At 42.9% G+C, this 10,350-nt stretch overlaps 1 long non-coding RNA gene across 3 annotated transcripts; it reads right to left on the bottom strand.

Annotated features, from left to right (window-relative positions):
* Positions 1 to 1,088: 1,088 nt before the first annotated feature.
* Positions 1,089 to 8,061, bottom strand: LOC135524393 (uncharacterized). 3 transcript variants are annotated; one of them, XR_010452944.1, is made up of 4 exons: positions 6,170 to 8,061; positions 4,438 to 4,624; positions 4,149 to 4,248; positions 1,089 to 2,952 (listed from the first exon to the last, which is right to left on the bottom strand). It is a non-coding gene; the product is annotated as an uncharacterized LOC135524393 (long non-coding RNA). The 3 variants fall into 3 exon arrangements; XR_010452945.1 differs by having other exon boundaries at positions 1,089 to 4,248; positions 6,170 to 6,412; positions 7,701 to 8,061; XR_010452943.1 differs by having other exon boundaries at positions 1,089 to 4,248.
* Positions 8,062 to 10,350: the final 2,289 nt, after the last annotated feature.

Below are 10,350 nucleotides of genomic sequence, written 5' to 3'. Positions count from 1 at the left end.
CAGTGTTTCCTAGCCTCAGTGCAGTGGGCAACTGGGAGGAAGTGCTCTTATTCCCCATGGACTTTACAATGTGCCAGAACTTTTTTGAGTTTGTACTGCAGGATGCAAATTTCTGTTTGAAAAAGCTAGCCTTGGTTCCTAACTTCCCTGAAAAGTTGCATATCGCAGGGGCTATTTGATGCTAATGCCTTACACCACAGGATGTTTTTGTGCTGGTCAAGGGCAGTCAGGCCTGGAGTGAACCACAGGCTATATCTGTTCCTGATTCTAACATTTTTGAACAGGGCATGCTTATTTAAGATTATGAGTAAAGCACTTTTAAAGAATAACCAGGCATCTTCTACTAACGGAATGAGGTCAATATCCTTCCAGGATAGCCGGGCCTGGTCAATTAGAAAGGCCTCTTCACTGAAGTGTTTTAAGGAGCGTTTGACGGTGATGAGGGGTGGTCGTTTGACCGCAGACCCATTACAGACGCAAGTAATGAGACAGTGATTGCTGAGCTCCTGGTTGAAGACAGCAGAGGTGTATTTGGAGGGCTGGTTGGTTAAGATGATATCAATGAGGATGCCTGTGTTTACGGATTTGGGGTGTACCTGGTAGGTTCATTACATTTACATTTACATTTATTGATCATTTGTGTGAGATTGAGGGCATCAAGTTTAGATTGTAGGATGGCCGGGGTGTTTAGCATGTCCCAGTTTAGGTCACCTAACAGCACAAGCTCTGAAGATAGATGGGGGGCAATCAATTCACATATGGTGTCCAGGGCACAGCTGGGGTCAGAAGGTGGTCTATAGCAAGTGACAACGGTGAGAGACTTGTTTCTGGAATGGTGGATTTTTAAAAGTAGTTTGGGCACAGACCTGGATAATAAGACATAGCCTGCAGAGTTCTCTCTGCAGTAGATTGCAACTCCACCCCCTTTGGCAGTTCTATCTTGTCGGAAAATGTAATAGTTAATGATGGAAATTTCAGGGTTTTTGGTGGCCTTCCTAAGCCAAGATTCAGACACAGCTAGGACATCCGTGTTGGCAGAGTGGGCTAAAGCAATGAATAAAACAAATTTAGGGAGGAGACTTCTAATGTTAACAGGCATGAAACCAAGGCTTTTACGGTTTTATTGAGGAACATTCCATTGTTAGTTGGGAATTCAAAATTGATGTTGTAAAAGTGTATGGTTTAAATTCCAGTGATCAGCCTTTGAACTTACTGCCTTTTTCAGCAGGATATTTCTCTTTGTCTTTTGTTTGTCTGCCTTTCCCCAGGTGGCATTCTTACAAGTCCCGCAACTTGAAACAGAACACCATTGAATGGGCACCAGATTAGACAACAATCACCCCATTAAAAGGTGGACATCATTTTACCAATCACACCATTCATATGGTGAATGTGGCACGCCACATATGTAATCAGGTGGAATGGGAGATTTGTTTTTTTTTAACTCAATAAGTAGGTATTTCCCACAAACCGGCATAGAGTAGGAATCATACTTCCTCATCTGATTGGTCGTGTAGGCGAGCCTTCTGGGCTGGCATACACATCATTATACTCCCTCATCTGATTGGTCAAGTAGGTATGCCTTCTGACTTTGTGGCAACGACCATTTCGTGGCTGCTGCCATATTGCTAGTTCCAGTTTTTCTAGGACTACTCCACTCCACCAGTGCGGTATAGTTTTTGGGCACTCTGCCAATGTTGCCAGGGACGTGGATCTGCATGGCTGCAACTAGTTTCGGGAGGGGAAATCTGCTTTTGCACCATCACCATTGGGGAACGGGAAATCTGCAGGCACCACAACCACTCCAACCATGAAAGGTAATTCTGTGTATGCAGTTGTGTGCACGTAACTTATTGAGGACTAAATCATACGTGCTCTAGTTAGCGCAACATGTGCACCTCAGGAGACCTAGCAGTTGTATATTTTCTACTCAACACAACATGCCACTTGTTACAAAATGAAAAGTTGGTGAAATAAGTTTTTGCAAAAGTTATGCCGTTATTATTTGACAATTAATCAGTAAAGCTGCATTTACACATTCTAAATGAGACAGTATGATAAAAGCAGCGTTATGTACAAGTAATATATTATTCCAACTCCAGGATTCTACAAGTCACAACATTATGTATTTACAGAGCCACTGACATTGTGAGTTATGACAGATATACATTTTGCTGGGTCTATCCTTTCTAACCCCTGCCAAGAGATCTCTGACTTCTCTTTTTAGCATGAGGTACTTTATTTCTGTCCTGTTATTCAAAAACAATCATCAAGTGCTTCAACATAGTAAGAATGGCAAAATAATGAACTCCTTACAGAAGTAGAAGGTTGTGCATCCTGATGTAAACGATATTCTAATCTGCTCCTACTTATGTTTTGTAAATAGTTCAATAAAGTTGACTTGTACTGTCTGCCTACTTGTTTTCTTTCTTGTTTTACACAAATAGCGCCAAGACCTCCATTGGTGTCAGTTTACATACCGACTTCAGCTGGTTCACTGTATCAGTTCAGCACAGTTTATAAGAGATTGGAGTTTGACTTAACATTGGACCCCTGAGGGATTGATGGGGGGGGGGTGGGGGGGGGGGGACTCCACTTCACAGGACTACAGGATATGATTAGAGATTGGTCGGAGAGTCACAAAGCAATAATAGTGGAAAAATCCACAGCTATTCTTTTCATATGTAATAACTTAACTAATTGAGAAGATATAAAACTGTTTAATAACCAGCCAGCTTTTAAGAGACACACAATTTTACAATGCAAAAGCTAAAGGATTTATGCATTAAAATGTTAATCTGTTTGGCTGGGTAGCAAATGGGCCAAATCAAGCGCAGGTTGAGCAATGTCCATTTTCCCCACCAGAAATTAGACAGTGATGAGCTGAGCTGGTGATCCTTCTTCTCTGCATCTGGGGACATAGGTGTCCAACAGGGCATGGATATCATCAGCCTGAAGGAGGAGTTACTGGGTGATAAGGGGTTTCCCCAGACATGCATGTAAAAATATATTGGATGGGAATTATAGTGAGCAGACTGTCATTGTAAGTCAGAAACTTAGTTGTGCAACTAGAAAAGAGAGAACACATGCATACAGCTACCATTATGAGCAAAACAAGTATACAAAACATTAAGAACACCTAACCTGTATCCCGGCACATTGACTCTGTACCGGTACCCCCTGTATATAGCCTCATTATTGTTATACACATTTGTTGTGTTACTTTTTGATTGATTGAATTATTTTTACTTTATTTAAATATTTTATTAACTCTTTCTTGAACTGAATTGTTGGTTTAAGGGCTTGTAAGTAAGCATTTCATGGTAACGTCTACAAATTTTGTATTCGGCACATGTGACATGTTAAATTTGATTTGCTCTTTCCATGAGACTGACCGACCAGGTGAATGTTATGATCCGTTATTGATGTCACTTGTCTCCGCCCTTCCACTTCAATCATTGTAGAGGAAGGGCGGAGACATGTTAAAGAAGGATTGTGGGAAGCATTGGCATCAACATGGGCATCAACATGGGCCAGCATCCCTGTGGAACACTTGACACCTTGTAGAGTCCATGCCCCAATGAATTGAGGCTGTTCTTCTTATTAGGAAGTTCTTCCTAATGTTTGGTATACTCACTGTATGAGACCTCTTTTACTTGTGTTGAGAATCAGAGAATACACTTCATTTGAACTTGATCAGGAGGACCGCAATGTCCACGTGCTGAAGCAATGACCACGTGTAGAGGAGAGAAGTGACAGAGGAGTGAGAGGCAGAGGACATGATTTAACTTCATGATGCCTTGCCCAAAGACTGATATCATCCAAGCGGTTCCATATCTAGGCTTTCCACAATATCACTTTCATCAGTGTGGGTGTTTTGACAGAAACCGATAGTCCAAATCAAAGTTACAAGTTGGATAATTTTCTTTAGGATAGGGATTTGCAGTTTTAAAATAACTTTCAGAAAACAGTATGTAAGATTTCTGGATAACGTTATCTATAGTTTCTGTGTTATACTTCTAAAGCCGTTTGGTTATGCTTCTAATCAAAGCTCATAAAATATATTAGATGCACACAAGCACCATTGTCAATCCAAATGTAGAGGAGAAAATGAAAGAGAACCTTTGTATTTAACCAAGAAGCTGTACCATTGAGAAATTACTGCATGGTTTGTCATATTGGATCCTCTGCTCAGCTGAGGTGTGGCAACATCGCCTAGTGAGAAGCAAAGAATCAGCAGCAGCCGGCCTGGAACACACAAGTGAAATTTGATGACTAGCATGCGATTAACAAAGTTAGCTGGAATACACAGGAGGACCTTCGGTAAGTGTCATGTGAAAACAAACGGTAAAATTACAGGCAAACTGGGATAGAGCGCATGGGTTTGTCTGTATTGGGTTTAGATCCTCTGCTAATCTGACACCACATTTAACTCACATCCACTATCACAGCTATGTCATTGTGATGTAGGTCTACATCTGACACACCACTGGTGTCATCATGCACATCCAGCATCACAGTTGTCATGTGGCCCTTTCTGGGTGTAGATCGTGGCTTCCCCCTCTGACTCCTACACCCAGGTTCTGTTATCTCAGGTCGTAAATTCTTGGCGGAGACTCTCCCCCTGGCCATGCAGAAAGAGAGAAAATCAAATCAAAGTTTATTTCTCATGTATGCCGAATACAACAGGTGTTACAGTGAAATGCTTACTTACAGGCTCTAACCAATAGTGCAAAAATGGTATTAAGTGAACAATAGCTAAGTAAAGAAATAAAACTGTGAAAAAAGACAGGCTATATACAGTAGCGAGGCTGTAAACGTAGCGAGGCAAAATACAGACATCGGTTAGTCAGGCTGATTGAGGTAGTACTATGTACATGTAGATATGGTTAAAGTGACTATGCATATATGATGAACAGAGATTAGCAGTAGCGTAAAATAGGGGTTGGCGGGTGGTGGGACACAATGTAGATAGCGACACAATGTAGATAGCCCGGTTAGCCAATGTGTGGCAGCACTGGATGGTTGGCCCAATTGAGGTTGTATGTACATGAATGTATAGTTAAAGTGACTATGCATATATGATAACAGAGAGTAGCAGCAGGGTAAAAAGAGGGGTTGGGAGGGGGGAACACAATGCAAATAGTCCGGATAGCCATTTGATTACCCGTTCAGGAGTCTTTGACTACACGGCTGGAAATGGTTAAACTCTGAGACTATCGATCCCTACAGAATATGAGCAAATCTTCAATACTAATTACTCGTCTGCAGCTAGAAATTATGTAAACCTGGGATGCAAATACCGGCGACCGCAGAAACATCTACTCTAAGAACAATGGACCCCTGACGTACCCATTACAACAGACACTATCAGGAGCCGCCGATAGAGCTAACACCATAAGTAACCAGAGAGACACTGATGAACTGACTCTCCAGCAGACGGACCGACGATTCCAACAGAGAAGACAACGACATATTGGCGTAAATATATTGATTGCAATTATTCCCGAATGAGCGAGCGTTCATCTGCAAAGAATTCGCATTTCAATTAATATAATTATCCACTGTATGTAGTGATCCATTTTGTCTTTCAAGCTCCTTTATCGGTCCACACCCCCTTTTCTTTGTCCACCAAGCAGTCATATTGGTTTATTCCACTAGGGGATCTTCCCTATCATTGTTAGTAACCAATATCTACTGTTTGTTATGCATTTCTGTGATTATTTAGTTAGTTAGTAAATAAATGATTAAGCCAATTGGTGTATGGATGATTCATAGTTTAGGCTGGGTTTGTACAGATAACCAAGAATTCTACGACGTTTGAAATGAGACTGATAAAGAATAATTCATTAATAGAAGACTAATTGATCAGATTAAAATATCTGAAGAGTTATATTTGGAAAATTATAATTTTTGTAATCTGAAGATTTTCTGTGGTGCCCTGACTTCCTAGTTAATTACATTTACACGATTAGTTTAATCACATAATAATAATTACAGAGAATTGAGTTGATAAAATAACAGTCTTCACCTTTATTGATACTAAAGACACAACACATTGATATTGCTGTGACCAACATCATCATCAACAAGTACCTCAACGATGTAACGTACACATTAAGTGTGATCATGCCACAGACGCTTTCACATTAGCAGCGTTGCCACTTACCTCTGTACCTACTGTATTCCTTGATCTTTCCCTGGGGCATTGTGACCACTTTTGAAGACAACCAGGGGAGAAAATAATGGGCACAAGCAGAAGCAGTGAGGCTGACCTTTCCCTTGTCATCATCCCAAAAACACTGATCTTCAAAGTGATGGGCAGAGACAAGAGTGTTGGGTTGGTTTCCAATTCATCCGCCTGACAGGTGCTACCCACTGCTGTAGCCTGGGCTTGTCATGAAATGGGAACCTGTGGAAAAATGTAATGCATTTAATAGTAGGCTCAGTCTTAGTCAAGTGGAAATGACAAATATACTAATCAACTGTTAAACGTTGCACAAATAAAGTAAGCCAACATCCCGAGTGACAAATTAAACACAGTGAAATGCTTTCAAGTGAAATGCTTTCAAGTAAAAGTTCAAGCGTGTGTCTTTGTACATCTTTTTATATTAAAACCATTAAAAGAGATTAGAGACCTATGAAGCAACCATTACACTTCCAATAGATTGCCTAATTAAGGGGTTCTTAAAATTCTGCACACAACTCCAAATTACACTAGAAAATGCAGTGGTCCCGACTTGGAGAAATGATATTCCCTAGTTAACGCTGTATGTTCATACGCACTGTGACTTATGTTCCATCCCTGCAGTACAGTTGATAACCATTGCTATAAATGCTAAACATCCAATCTTACTGAAACATCACTTGTTGGCCTATCCCTCTGTAATGGTACAGATCTACCATGCACACTACTCCTCACAGGATCACTCCACTTCCTTCACTGCATCAGGATATGACAACTCCTGCACTACTCTAACCCTGGAAACCTCAACCCCCTCTCGCACCAGACATTTCTGATCCCCAGCTCCACGGGTACCCCTACAATTAACACATTCCACTACTTTCCTCAATGCTACACATTCCTTTGTCTCATGCCCTTCTGTACATTTGTCACACCTTGGACCCTCCCTCCTACACACTGCTGCCACATGCCCATAAACTTGACATGTAACAATGTCATGTTTTCGGTACAAAAGCTCGTACAGGATAACTTATATATCCTAACATCACTTTGTCGGGCAAAAACAACAAAACTTAAAACAGACAATGACTTCTGTTTCACCACTCTCACCACCCTTTCTGCATCACACCCAGCGACGAGCATTACACACACCGAGAATGTTCCCCTTTATTTTGTCAACTTTTACATTTACTGCTACCGTAGTAGCCACTATTTTCAATGGCACCCTTTTCTTGAGAGCGAAACAATTCACATTTCTTGCCCACATTCGTTTAACACTGAGCGCCTTCTCCCTCTGACCAGCAGAAACACAAACAATTATCACTAGACCACTTCTGGTTACCCTCACCGATTCCACAGTACACAATTCTGTTTTCACCCACCCTGAAACCACAAATGGATCAGCCAAAAGGCAGGGGTCCTCTTTTTCCAAAAACTGCACTCCTACTGTCACAGACTCATTTTTATCCTGACCCTCGGTGCAAGCCTCAGGCTCCGAGAACTTCACCACACCTACCATCTCCAATACTTCACCCTCATACACTTCCATTTCTCCTTCGGTCTTCAGCTCACTCAGTTTACACTTTCTACCATTCTTCTTTAACAAACCATATCCATTTTTCCAAGTATACATCTCCTTATGTAATACTGCACTTCTCCTGACATCTCTTGTTCTTGCTTTCTCAAGGGACGCCATTTAACCCGCTGTCACAATCTCCGTACAATCAGCACGAACGCCTCGGGATGTTGCGGTCAACAGTGCATCCCACTTATAATGCAGCTGCTTCGTCTTGATGATAATCTTCATCAAAAGCTACCGCGACCCCTTTTGATTTCAAACAAGCGCGGTCTCTGTCTTCCTTCTCTGACGTGCACAGCCAACGTCCAAAACGCATTGCCTCTGCCTGATGACTTCTTCGGGGTTTATCGGTGGTTAGCATCCAACGTTATGGTCATTACCGCCACCATCTGTACTGGAGTGTGGGCCAGAGACAGGGAGAAACGAAATCCTACCTGCCGGCCCCATTGCTCTTAATAAAGATGACATATTTGAGACTATATCTAATGACATTCTACTCAATATACTCTTCAAACTAATTTCCTGTATCCCCTTCTCCCTCATACAAGATATCAGCCTCCCTCTTTCCCTCTGATACTGCCCACACTGTAGCAATACATGCACCACTGTCTCCTGGCAAAAATCACACTTTCCCATTGGATGCTTCCCTATCACATTTAAGGACTTATTCAACTGGCCCTTAATCTTGTAAAAATAGCCTCCCCTCTTGTCCCTTCCATCCTCCCCGACTTTCCTGTGTACTTGAAATAAATGCCTGCCCTTAGTATCTCTATTCCACTGCTCCTACCATCTCTGCACCATGGCTGTCCATATCAGGCTTTCTGCCTCTGCCTTGCTCATTGAAACTACATCAACATTCCCACTTCTAAGAGCTTGTTTAGCCAGTAAATCAACTGCCTCGTTTCAATGTAAATTGTCCGGTGGCGATTTTATGAATTGTCTTATGGCTTGGGGGTAGAAGCTGTTGAAGAGCCTTTTGGTCCTAGACTTAGGCGCTCCAGTACCGCTTGCCGTGCGTTAGCAGAGAAAACAGTTAAAAACTTGGGTGACTGGTGTCTGACAATTTTATGGGCATTCCTCTGACACCGCCTAGTAAATAGGTCCTGGATGGCAGGAAGCTTGGCCCCAGTGATGTACTGGGCCACTCACACTACCCCCTGTAGAGCCTTACGGTCAGATGCCAAGCAGTTGCCATTACCAGGCGGTGATACAAACGGTCAAGATGCTCTCGATGGCGCAGCTGTAGAACCTTTTGAGGATCTGGGGACCCATTCCAAATATTATCAGTCTCCTGTCTTGGTATGTTTGGACCATGATAGTTAGTTGGTGATGTGGACACCAAGAAATTCTCGACCCACTCCACTACAGCCCCGTTGATGTTAATGGGGGCCTGTTTGACCTGCCTTGTCCTGTAGTACACGATCATCTCCTTAGTCTTGCTCACATTGAGGGAGAGGTTGTTGTCCTGGCACCACACTGCCAGTTCTCTGACCTCCTCCATATAGGCAGTCTCACTGTTGTCGGTGATCAGGCATACCACTGTTGTGTCGTCAGCAAACTTAATGATGGTGTTGGAGTCGTGTTTGGCCATGCAGTCGTGGGTGAACAGGGAATAACAAACCCCCAAGGAGTCCCAGTGTTAAGGATCAGTGTGGCAGATGTGTTGCCTATTCTTACCACCTGTGGGCGGCCCATCAGGAAGTCCAGGATCCAGAGGTTAGTCCCAGAGTCCTTAGCTTAGTGTTGAGCTTCGTGGGCTCTATGGTGTTGAACGCTGAGCTGTAGTCAATGAACAGCATCCTCACATAGGTGTTCCTTTTGTCCAGGTGGGAAAGGGCAGTATGGAGTGTGATTGAAATTGCGTCATCTGTGGATCTGTTGGGGACGTATGAGAATTGGAGTGGGTCTAGGGGGTCCGGGAGGATGCTGTTGATGTGAACCATGACCAGCCTTTCAATGCACTTCATGGCTACCGATGTGAGTGCTACAGGGCGGTAATCATTTAGGCAGGTTACCTTCGCTTCCTTGGGCACAGGGGCTATGGTGGTCTGCTTGAAACATGTAGCTATTACAGACTTGGTCAGGGAGAGGTTGAAAATGTCAGTGAAGACACTTGACAGTTGGTCCAGGCATGCTTTGAGTACACGTCCTGGTAATCTGTCTGGCCCAGCGGCTTTATGAATGTTGACCTGTTTAAATGTTTTGTTCACATCGGCTACCGAGAGGGTGATCACACAGTCATCCAGAACTGCTGGTGCTCTCATTGTGTGTTTCAGCGTTGCTTGCCTCGAAGCGAGCATAAAAGGCATTTAGCTCATCTGGTAGGCTCGCGTCACTGGGTAGCACGCGTCTGGGTTTCCTTTTGTAGTCCGTAATGGTTTTCAAGCCCTGCCACATCCGACGAGTGTCAGAGCCGGTGTAATAGGATTCAATCTTAATCCTGTATTGACGTTTTTTTTTTTTATTGTTTCTTATTAGGGCATAGTGGGATTTTTTATAAGTGTCCGGATTAGTCTCCCGCTCCTTGAAAGCGGCAGCTCTTGCCTTTAGCTCGATGTGGATTTTGCCTGGAATCCATGGCTTCTGG

This window comes from Oncorhynchus masou, chromosome 31 (genome assembly GCF_036934945.1).
Source record: "Oncorhynchus masou masou isolate Uvic2021 chromosome 31, UVic_Omas_1.1, whole genome shotgun sequence".
NCBI classification, from domain to species: Eukaryota; Metazoa; Chordata; class Actinopteri; order Salmoniformes; family Salmonidae; genus Oncorhynchus; species Oncorhynchus masou.
Note: the sequence above shows the minus strand (reverse complement) of the source record. Positions and strands in the feature narration are given on the sequence as shown.